An 11,670-nucleotide genomic window follows, 5' to 3' on the forward strand; every position below is an offset into this window, starting at 1 on the left:
AGCAGGAATAAGTTTTATACATAATACTGTAATCTATCTATTTGCTCCCCAGAATGCAAATTGACTTGATAAGCAATTCCATATCCTATGTAAATAACCCTACCTCTAATTGAGAGCGCAGTATTTTCAGTGAAGATGGGGCAGAGAAAAGAAGATTGGCTTTGACTTTGTGATAGTTGTTGCAAGATATTTTGTTAACATGTTTTTTAATCTATCATATAGAAAATAGAGGCAGCAGATACCTTGATTTCTTTTTAAACAAAACTCTGGTGTTCTACTAGTGTTTTATTCTTCCTTATTCTTAGAAAAAGCTTCTTTAGAAAAAGTTTTCAGAATTTGGTTCTGATATCATATGCCAGATGACAATATCTAAAACTACTGGCCTCTAGCTAGTAGATACCAATTATGATAGGAGTGAGAATAGAACATGACTCTTGTTCTTCCATCAGTGTGTCAGTAATGGGTAAGAAAAAACACTCTACATGAGGATGAACAATAGCAAGTTTACTTTCCATGGCCCCTTTTAGGTTCAGATTCTCTGTGAGGTTTTCCAGCAGCTGGAATAATTTATATGAACTGGATACTTATTTTGTAGTGTGGATACTTTTCTACTATTAATTGATTGGTATTTCCATTTCTTTTCTCTATAAAGATATTAGTAACTATCAAGAACTTCTTGCAGGTTCAGAGTTAAAATCAATGTCTAGATTGAAAATAAAGACAACAGCTTTTATATGTTGTTACAGATCTCCTAAACTACCAAGTTTCTCAACCAGTTTTATTAAAGTAGAAGTTACTTAAATGTCAATGGTAAAGGTATTTGAGTGGTAAACACTAAGTACTGTCTTTAACTGTAATCTTCATTGAGCTACCAACTTGAAGTCCATTAACTAGTATAATCGAACTTTTCCAGGAGGAACAAACCTATTAAAATTACCAGAGTTTTTAAACAAAAGAAGGAAGTATTCTTACATACCATGCATTAAGTAAATTGTTGCATTTATTGCCACGGAATGTAATGAAGGACAAAAACACAGACAAATTTACAGAAAGTAAATGGCTCTTAAAAATAATTGTTCAGAGATAATCTCTGGCTCAACAAGTCAAGTCAGACTTGTTGCAGTGAAGAATTCCTGGAAGGAATGTCAAGAAGGCATGCTTTGTTTCCTTTCTTCCTGCTCATTTTCTGTAAATAGATCATATTGGCACTCCCAGCTAGAGGACACGGGGCCAAGTGGGCCTTTTGCCTGACTCTGTACACTGCTGTAGTGCTCTTATGTGCATTATGGCATCTTCAGTAGGATTTCTTGGCAAAATCAAATTTGCTTCAAAACAGACTTGTTTCTACCTGTGGCATCTGTCAGAACTGCAGAATGAGCAAACTTGCTGGCTGAAACTGCTTCAGCATTTGCTTCCCAGATGACAGACACTGGGGCTGCTGCTTAGTAACTTGAGTTAACTGGGCTCTCACTGCACTGAGCAGCCACATTAATTATCCTATTCTATCAGTACTCATGTAACTAGGAATTTGTATACAAAAATTCCTTCTAACTGCCTTTGGTCCAATTCCCTTCATTAATCTAGGAAAATACAACTATGGGAGAGTAATATAAAGACCAATCTATTTTAATATGTGCTCTAGAGTCAGAAAGTATTAGTTTGTCTTGCTTACTTTCAAGCCACTAATTTTCAGAAATGCCAAATGGATGCTAATTTCTTTTCAGTTTTCATCATTGCAGCTCATTTGTCTTTATATTCAAAAATATTTCTACTCTCATGTAAACCTAAACCAGCAGTGATGCCATTTTTCCTAAGTTCTTACTTGTAAGGGTGCTGGTATTTTCAAGTATTTTTTTCTGAAAATAACATGGAAAACTTGTTTTTTCTTACACTTTTTCTAATGTGCAGCTGTAATTTCTTGCTAATTTTTCCTTGAGAAATTCGTTTAAATAAGCAACTTCAGACTTACTAATTTTAATTGACAGGCCTTCTCAAGTGATCCTTGATTCCTTTCAGTGTTATCCATATATTGAAAACTTTGCAATGTGTCAGTGTTGAAGAAGCCCTGTTTATAATGGTGTCTGACTTTCTCTGATGCATTATTTATAAAATAGTTCAACCATGTGAGGCACTTGAACACAAACCTCCAGGTCTTTCTGCAGCCATTTATCCAGTGGCATAACCATGTGCATAATCCAGAAGCAGAAACTGCACTGCCTGTTAGTTCAGTCATGTCTCAGATTAATGAACTTGGGAGACCCCAAGAATTGTTAGAGGCTGCTTTTCTCACTTTTACCTTTTTTTAGTTACTCTTTTATAAAGTGTTTTGCACTTTTTCTAGTTATTTTGCAGTTAGAGTCAGTAAGTGATGCCAGACACTTCTCGTGGCGCTTATTTTATTCTCCAAATCACAAAACTCACACATTTCTGCAAATGTAACAACTCAAATTAGGAATTAGGGCTTCTCTCCCCAAAAAAGGTTGCCGCTTCAATAGCCCAGCCGAAGTGCATCTACACCAATGCATGCAACATGGGGAACAAACAGCAGGAGCTGAAAAACACTGAGCAAGTGAAAGACTGTGACATAGTTGCCATCATAGAAATATGGTGGGATGACTCGTACAACTGGAGTGCTGCAATGATGGCTGTAAACTCTTCAGGAGGGACAGGTGAGGAAGGAGAGGCAGCAGGGGAGCCCTGTGTGTTAGGGAGTGTTTTGACTGTCTAGAGTTTAACGATGACGACGATAGGGTTGAGTGGTTACGGGTAGGAACTGGGGGAAAGGCCAACAAGGTGGGAGTCTGTTACAGACCACCCAACCAGGGTGAAGAGGCAGACAAATTATTCTATAGGCAGATGGGAGAAGTCTCATAATTGTTGGCCCTTTTTCTTGTGGGGGACTTCAACTTACCAGGTGTCTGCTGGAAGTACAACACAGCAGAGAGGAAACAGTCCAGGAGGCTCCTGGAGTGTGTGGAAGATAACTCCTGACACAGCTGCTGAGGGAGACAACTAGGGAAGGCATCCTCTGGGCCTGTGGTTTGTGAACAGAGAAGGACTGGTGCGTGATACGATGGTTGGAAGCCGTCTTGGGCACAGCAATCATGAAATTATACAAGTTTTCAGAGTCCATTGGGAGGCAGGTGTGAAGGAAGGGAGTCCAGGAAGGCTGGACATTCTTCAGGAAGGAAACTTTGGAGTTGCAGGAGTAGGCAGGCAATCCCCATGTACTGAAAGATGAGCCAACAAGGAGGAAAGATTGGTCAGGCTGAACAGAGAGCTTTGACTGGAACTCAGGAAAAAAGGGAGAGTTTATGATCCTTGGAAGAAGGGGCAGTCAACTCAGGAGGATTACAAGAATGTTGTTAGGTTATGCAGAGAGAAAATTAGAAGGGCCAAAGACCAACTAGAACTTAATCTCGCTGCTGCCATGAAAGACAATAAAAATGGTTATAAATACATCAGCAACAAAAGAAGGGCCATGGAGAATCTCCATCCTTTTTTGGATGTAGAGGGAAACATAGTGACAAAGGATGAGTAAAAGGCTGAGGTACTTGATGCCTTCTAACCCTCATCCTTTAATAGTAAGACCAGTTGTTCTGGGGGTACCCATACCCCTGAGCTGGAAGACAGGGACAGAGAACAGAATGAAGACCCCATAACCCAAAGGGAAATGGTCAGTGACCTGCTACACCACTTAGACACACACAGGTCTGTGGAGCTGGATGGGATCCACCCAAGGATACTAAGGGAGCTGGCAGGAATGCTCACAATATCCACAAATCTTTGATATCATTTACTTAAAATTCTGGAGAAAGAAGCAGAGGCACAAATAATTTCATCCTCCATTTCTCATCTGTGTAAGAAAGACGAGGATTCCATGGTAGCAAAATTAATGAACAGGAGAACTGGATATTGCTTTCTGCAATAACCTTTTGGTCCCATTCAACTGTCCTTAACCAAAAATATAGCAACCATAACAGACCCAAGGAGAAAGCAGAGAGAAAACGTCTAGCCTCTCCTTTTGGTTTGATACCAAAGTAGAAAGAAGTGGTTTGGTTCTACTCAATAATGTATGCAATAAAAATTAAGTGCTTTGACATTTACAGGTTAAAAACACAATATTCAGGTGTTTCACTATGAAAAGTCAACTGAAAGCATGGAGGGCACCAGCCAGTAAAAGAAGAAATGGATAATTTTATTGTCCAGTAAGTTTGTTTAACCACAGCCTAACACCTTCAGCTGTTAAACCACTGCTTCAGTTGGCTTATGGTGATAATGTCGTTAGTATTTTGATCACACCTATAACTAAATCGAAGTGCAAATGTCAGAGTCAGTGAAAGTTACATTACAGAAAAAGAATATTTGCAACTAGGGAGAAGGGAAGGAAATGTCTCACGTCAGTCCAGTGCAACCCTTCTATTTACAGGATTGTTGAAGGGCTCTATAAAAGAGCAGAGAGGTGAAGAAATTAAAACAAGAGCCTCCATTTGCCATTGAATTGCTCTGCTAAATGGTAACACCAGTTTCTCTACACCAATTGGCTTGGATCCATCAGCTTTCCCAGCTCGTATACTCAATAGGAGGTGCATTTTGGTGAATGCAGCATTAGCATAAAAAGGGAATGCAGCCTCCAAATTATTTAAATTATGCTTGTGAATTGTTATTTCACAGCTTTATGAAATGTTCCTGTTCCTATCCCTTTCTTTTATTGGTTACCATAAGGCTGGGTAGATTTCTGTGCAATCCCCAGCTGAGTCACCAGAGAAGGTCCATTTTCATCATGTATCAATTTGATTTCAAGCCCTGACAAACAACCAGCCTCAAGAAGGGAGACAGTCTGTAATGTACTGTATAAAAACAAAAAGTAAAAATATTAAAACTCATAATAAATTTTGATTTCTATGTGAGCCCCCTTCCCACAGCCCCCCTTATGAACATGTTTCTCCTGTGTGATACCTACCACAGTCCAGATTGAGGGATATTTTTAATGCAAGGATTGGCATGAATTTCAAGCAAAAGATCAAAATGGTACCTTTTCAGTTTTCTAAAGAAAAAAGCTAATTAACCTTTTTATCAAACTACACACATTTCCAAATTACTTAAATGGGAAATATACTGGTTTAATTAAGCTTTTGCAGGGAGAGACAGTTGCAAACACTTGGAACAGAGAGAAAGTGGGATGTTCATGAGGAAGGTGCTGCATGGTTTACAACTCCCTGTGTCTTTTTGTTGTTTGCACTTCAAATGGAGTCCATTTTTGTCTCTCTATCTCCTGCTGAGAGAATCTGATTTTATCATTTGTTTCAGTGAAGCTATTAAAAGACTTCAATCATGAGATTCCTCTTTTCCCTTTGTATGTTTCTCTCTCTCTCTGTCAGAGTTGCACTATGACATTGGTTATATGGCAGGATACATTGATTTGCTTTGCTTTACAAGTTGATTAGCTAATCCTCCTGCAATCAAGTCTTGCTTTACAAAAACCTTGGTACCCATGTTTTCGTTAGCTGGGTCCACAGATGGTTTGATTTTTGTGGGTCTAGGATTTTGATGTGTATGCCACATTTCCTTCTGTTTCTTTGTTTTTAGTAAATGATGAAAACTTCAAGAGTGACAGCTTGAAGGTCTTTACACATACAAAAGGAACAACATGAACAATGCCAGCATACCCCTCCTCCTCACTTCAGGATCTCAGGAATATTTCAGAGGTGTAAAAAGAACGTACTAACTGACATAGCATTACAATATCAGTATTTTGGTGGCAATGTATCAAAATAGTTCAATCATAATTGAAAGAAGTTATTAGCATAAAAGATCTTCCTCTGAAAATAAAAAACAAACAAACAAACAAAAAATCTCACCCTGAAATATAAAATTTGGTAGATGTCTGCATTTAAGTAATATTCTAATTGAGCCATTGAGACTATAAAAGCCTGAAGCCTGGATATAGCCATACATTAATTTCCAGTCTTTTGCTTTTGTTTGTCAGTTAATGTCAGACAAATCATGTGAAGCTGAACACTGTATGGGTCTTAGTGTTAGTAGACAAGACATCAGCATCTGATTGTTGCATTTTGTGTCTCTGTTCTTGAGCCAGCTCCATGTGAGCTACAATGCTACAATGGTGCATATATAACTGCTTTTTAGTTTGCTAGCAAGATTGACATCTCTAATGCAAAACAAAAAATATTTTTGGCTGAATAGCTAAGAGTATTTGATCTTAAGCCAAATGGAAAGTTGTACTTTGCCCAAAGGCATTTTTTATTGTTTAATGTGTTTTTACCTTTTTATTCAAATCAAAGTGAATTGTGAGATAGAGAACTGGTTTTAGCTGGAAAATCAGAACATTTCATATTGGAAGTATTTAAACTATTAAAAATGGCAAAAGAGTAATTTAATAGCAATTATAAAACACCTTAATTGGTCTCTGTAACTTTTTGAACATTTTGAAGATATAATTAAGAATACTTTTTTCAGTACTAGGTAGTTCAATATTACCAATAAAATTTTTCCCATTTCAGTATGTAACACCTGTGCTCTTTTGAAGAACACAGATGGAACCTCAGCAATCTGGCTGCTTGTTCTACAAAGTCAACAGTAATTAAGAGTTAAAGTAGGGGGGTTTTGTGCTGCTTTTGAGCAACAGGCTGGAAAAAGTATAGGCCATTTGGCCAGGCTCTGAACCATATCCAAGGAAATGGTACAAAGAAAAGTGGCTTCAAGAACTCAGGGCATGTGGATCTCACTGACTCAGGAACTCAATAATTTATGAATCTACTTCAGCTGCAGCAAATGGCACTTTCACGGCTTACAGCTACCCGGCAGAATTTAGATGATGTTTTTAGGCTACGATTTTAAGAGGTCCTAGACTGGTGGCTGCAGGGGGAAATTTCACTTGATGTCAACTCCTTTTTGTTTCCTGTGAAATGCCGCATGTTAACGACTGCAGGCACCGCACCAGGCAGGGCCAGGGCAGGGGCTGGTGTTTCCTAAGGCGGATTTCTGCTCTCCAGTAGCAATCATTTTTCCAGCCATCGATGGTCCTTCTCCATCTGGGGCCCCACTGACCCCTGGCAGCCCTCAGGCTGCCTTCAGGAGGAGGGACTGGAGCTCAGACGGCAGAAAAGATGGGAGGGAAACTGCCATTCAGAGGCCACGGCCCAGCAGGGTCAGGATGAGTGTAGGGCAGGAGTAACTCTTGTGCCTGTGTAATTAATGATTGGCGTTACTTAACTATGGGGTAGATGCAGCTGAACTCACACCACAAGCACCACCCTGTCCTTATCGCGCCCCTTTGCCCCGGGAGAGTCAACCTGCTGCCAATCACCTGCACACGCCCCGCCCCTTTCTCTCCTAGCCCAATCAGAATATTGCCTCCCTTCCCCCATAGGGTACCTGCAGCCAGAGGGGCTGTCAATCATTCGCTAGGCTCCGCCCCTCCGTTACGGTCCCTGCTGTGAGGGGTGGGAGAGCACTTCCATCGTCTGTAGGGTTGTGAGGGGAGCTGCTTAGTGCCGTAAGCCGGAGTGCAGCCGCTTTCACCTGAGAAGAAAGTTTTATTTTGCATCCATCAGTATTTTACCATCTGAAAGAGGGCAGTGACAGGCCAGGCAAACCATTACTACCCAGAGCAGACAACAGTCACTCTTGTCCAGGCCACCGCAATACACTCCTGCTAGAAACCAAACTGATGCAACAACTAAATAAGCAAATGTGCCTTTTCTGTGTTCTTGTAAGAATCACATTTTTATAGATCTTTTTCTCACAGCTTGAAGGCAGCCCCCTGGTTCACACTTACTGCAGAATCTGGTGAAATCCTCGTTCCTCTCATATAAACTCCTTCTTGGCCTGTGCTTACATAGGCACAAGATGGTTCTTGCATTCGCCTGCATTTGCTTATGGAGATCCAGGCGTGCGGGTGCTCTGTGTATATACACCCATGGACTCTCTCACGTCACAGGGGGTGTGTGGCAGGAGAGGTGCTCCACAAATTCACGTGCTGATGGCTTATGGCCACTGCTGTCCCCCCGTAACAGAGAAGAGAGTGTATTTTAGGACACCTGTGATGGCTTGCTCTTGGGAGTCACTACTAATATTTGAAGGGGCCAGTGTTTTCCAGACAGATAGATTAAATAAATGAGCATTGAGCGAGCTATGAGGTGCCCCAGCACAGCTGTAACATTCAGAGAAACTGCTCTCAAGCAGTTTCCCTCGCAGTAAGAGAGTAAAACCACACTAAGCTGAGTCCCATACCCAGCTCAATAAGCTGCTGTGACTGTGAGTTCCGCGTGGTTTGTGGTTTGTACCCTAGCAGCTTGATTGGCTGCGCTTCATGAAGGAGAGGCTGAGATGCTGGGCTGAGACTTGTGTGTCCCACATGTCACTGCAGACCCTGGCCCTTGCTAAGCATTTATACTGAAGACAGGTTGTTATGAGACTCGTGCCATTCCCCCACTGTTTTGTGTCATCACAGATCCTGAAAGACCAGAGTGTAACCACCTGCCACAAAGGTACAGATCTGCTTGGGTGCTTGCTTCTTTTGCTATCAAGTTTTATGGGTAGATGCATTGGCTAAATTAGCATCTCATTTTCTACAGAGTTAAACAAGTAAGGTCTTAGCTGCAAGGCTTGAAATTCAGTGTGTTTTCTTTTCCACCGCAGGTGCATCAGCTTTTTCTCCTTGTCAGTGGGGGATCAGGACTGTGCTCAGGAGGAGTGTATTTATTGGAACAGAGCAAAGGAAAAAATAAATGGGAATATTTTTTTTTTGTTAGTCACAAGCACAAAGCAAAGAAATAACCAGTTTTCCCAGAAAATTTAAGGTTGCTCTAGCAGAGATCAGACTGTTGTGTCTCTGAGACACCCAATGTGATCATACCAAAAGGCGCAAGATGCCTAGAAAGAAAAATGCTTCTGGCAACTAGGGTTTGGCATTGTTGACCCTCCTTTTGGTCAGAACCAGGGCTCTGCTGCTAAAGTAAGCTGTTTGTCCTGATCTCTTATGTCTTCTGTGAAATGTGGTGGTTTCTCAAGGGGTCAGACATGAGTGTAATTTTTCCTTAATTGCTTTTTAATGTTGTTGTAAAGCTTTTTGATGCGCTGTAACCATAACAGGCACTATTGTTATGAGACACATCTTTAGACTGGAGTGCTATAGAGCTGCATGGCAGGGTCTTGCATGTGTTTCATGTGTGTTTGTGTGCGCAAAGTTCATAATACTTGTCTTGTAGGAGCAAAAGGAGCAAAAATCCGTCTCCAAGACATGATTTAGTAGCATCCTGTCAGTACAAAATTTTCTTAGAAAAAACAATAATCTAAAATCTCTTCAGCAGCAGCAGGAGAGCCTGGCACATTTATAATTGTCTGGTGAAGAAAGGTTTAACAATAGTGACTGAGCTTTTAGTAAATGGGCATGGCAGGAGGAACTGGGCTTTGGGATGAGAAAGATTTGCCTACCAGTTATGTTTTGGCATGGAAGACCGTAGGTGATGCTGCCAGCAATGCCAGTCATACACTTGAAAGTGGAAAAGAGAGATGCTCATGCTTTAGCCTCTGCTCCCAGGTTCCTGAATAGGACAAAATCTCTGGCTATGATGTGATAGCAAAATGAGTTGTGGAACAGATAGGGAGGAAACCTGCTTCCTTAGCAGCGGCTCAATGAACAAATGGTGTTGCTCTTGCAGTGAAGCAATTCCCTTTACTTTCCTATTTAGTGATATTTATTTTTATTTCATTCTTGCATTTGAACTTGACAACCCCATGGATAAGAGATTAAGCACAGAATAGCACTGTCGTTCCTGTTTTTATCAAGAAAGCAGAATAACCTGGAGATGGATGGATATTCAATGTGAAATGTACACAGCTAAATTTAGCTTAGTTTTGTTGTCTAGATTTTGGATTTGCTTTCATCTCTACCACACCCTTCTGCACACATCTCCTAAAATTATTAAGACTGAAGGATCTGCCTGGGCAAAACAGGCAACTTTCAGAAAACCAGGGCTCTGCTGCTCAAGTAAGCTGTTTGTCCTGATCGCTTAGGTCTTCTTACTTTAGTTTGCATAAGGTATAGAGGGTCTCCAAGCTTGTCTGATTTCTGTAAGTTATAGCCATTACTCTAGTAAGAGACGTTACTTTCCTCTTCAAACTTTGTCTTCCTTTACCTGGTCACATGGAATTCTTTTTTTTTACCCATGATTACATTTACTCTTGCAACCATACACCAAATGCCTTCCGTTTTTGCTGATTCAAGGGCCAGCAGTGCAGTTGCAGTGTCCTCTGCACAATGTTACACTTTGCCTTCCCAATCAACTTGCAGCTTGACAGCAGCTTTCTTTAGCCACAAGCAATATCTGAAAGTCTGGCAGGTGAGAGGCTGCTATTAAACCATAGATCTGGAACTACTGCTGTAGGCAGTCTGTTTGGTTTATTTTTATTGTCTGATACAATGAAAACTATCTTCATTCTCTTCCCTATGTTTCTTCTCTTAACAGTATTTTCATTTGAAATTCTCCTCTTAGTGGAGTTGTAAGATATAAGTGTATGTACGTATGTGTGTATATATATGTATGTATATATACACACACACACACGATAAAATACACTCACTGGAAAGTTCATTCTCTGGTATTAGTTAGGAAGAACCTACCCACTGTGGCTGACAAAATGCCATATATTTGACAAGTAAGGAAATATTGCTACCAACAGTAGATATGCCTATGTCTTTGGGGCTCATTTTTGTTTGCTTAGATTTTTATAATATAATAAGGCCCTGATTTCTTCTACCTTTCTTCCTTATCTCCAGAGTCTGGTTTTGGTCTAAGAAGAATGTACCAATTCTGTCTTTTTTCAATTCCTCAAATTGCAATATGGAATCACAGAATTACTAAGGTTGGAGAAGCCTCTTAAAGTTGAGTCTGACCATTAACCCAGCACTGCCATGTTCACTGCTAAGCCATGTCCCAAAGTGCCGCATGTATAATCAATATAATGATTGCATTACACTTGATCTAAAGCTCAGGGCTGACTACCAGCCATATTCCAGTCAGGACAAATGTTGTCCATAAGTCCCTTGATATCTTTCAAAAATCTTTGTTTTGTAGCTCCCTTGAAGGAGTCTTCCTAGTCTTTTTAGGTTAGCTTTCCACCATTCTTTGTATATTTGGCCAGCAGGAAAGGAAGTGTATTACCATCAGTAACTTTCTCTTTCCTGCACAAGCCTTTCATCTTAACGTCTACACACATTTTTGCCTATTGATGGGCATTTTGCCCAGCTTTTAAGACAGGTGAGTGTGAATGCTCTCACTTTATAAATATAATCAGGCTTATGTACATGGGTGTGATGACACTGAGATGACAGAAGCACTAAAACTGTACCAGCCTAACTTGACAATCTGCAAAAATAAACTGCTCCTCTGAGATGGCAATATTATGGATTTTGGCACCCCATTCCATTGAAATATCTCCATGTATGGCTGCACTGCACTTTTTAAATGTGTCCTACAGTGCAGAGAGGTGAAGTGACTTCCCAGGAATGCACAGCAAATCTTCAGCTGAGCTGGACTTGGAAAATGGATTCCTGCTCTTCTTTTTTCACCACTAAACAAGGCTGACTTGTTTCTGCATTTTATAATGATAATTTAATTGTAAATATGATTTCAAATGAGTGCTTTT

General features: G+C 40.4%; 1 protein-coding gene across 4 annotated transcripts in view; it reads left to right on the top strand.

The window, feature by feature from the left end:
• GRAP2 (GRB2-related adaptor protein 2) overlaps positions 1-11,670 on the top strand; it is a 106,628-nt gene that overhangs the window by 57,192 nt on the left and 37,766 nt on the right. The window contains exon 1 of one of the 4 annotated variants that reach the window (XM_008636462.2): positions 8,374-8,510. The exons of the other annotated variants lie outside the window; for them this stretch is intronic. The gene's annotated coding sequence lies outside the window, so the exon portion shown is untranslated. Of the gene's footprint in view, positions 1-8,373; positions 8,511-11,670 lie in introns of those variants that run through there. 4 annotated transcript variants of the gene reach the window in all.

This window comes from Corvus brachyrhynchos, unplaced genomic scaffold (assembly GCF_000691975.1).
Source record: "Corvus brachyrhynchos isolate BGI_N302 unplaced genomic scaffold, ASM69197v1 scaffold56, whole genome shotgun sequence".
NCBI lineage: Eukaryota > Metazoa > Chordata > Aves > Passeriformes > Corvidae > Corvus > Corvus brachyrhynchos.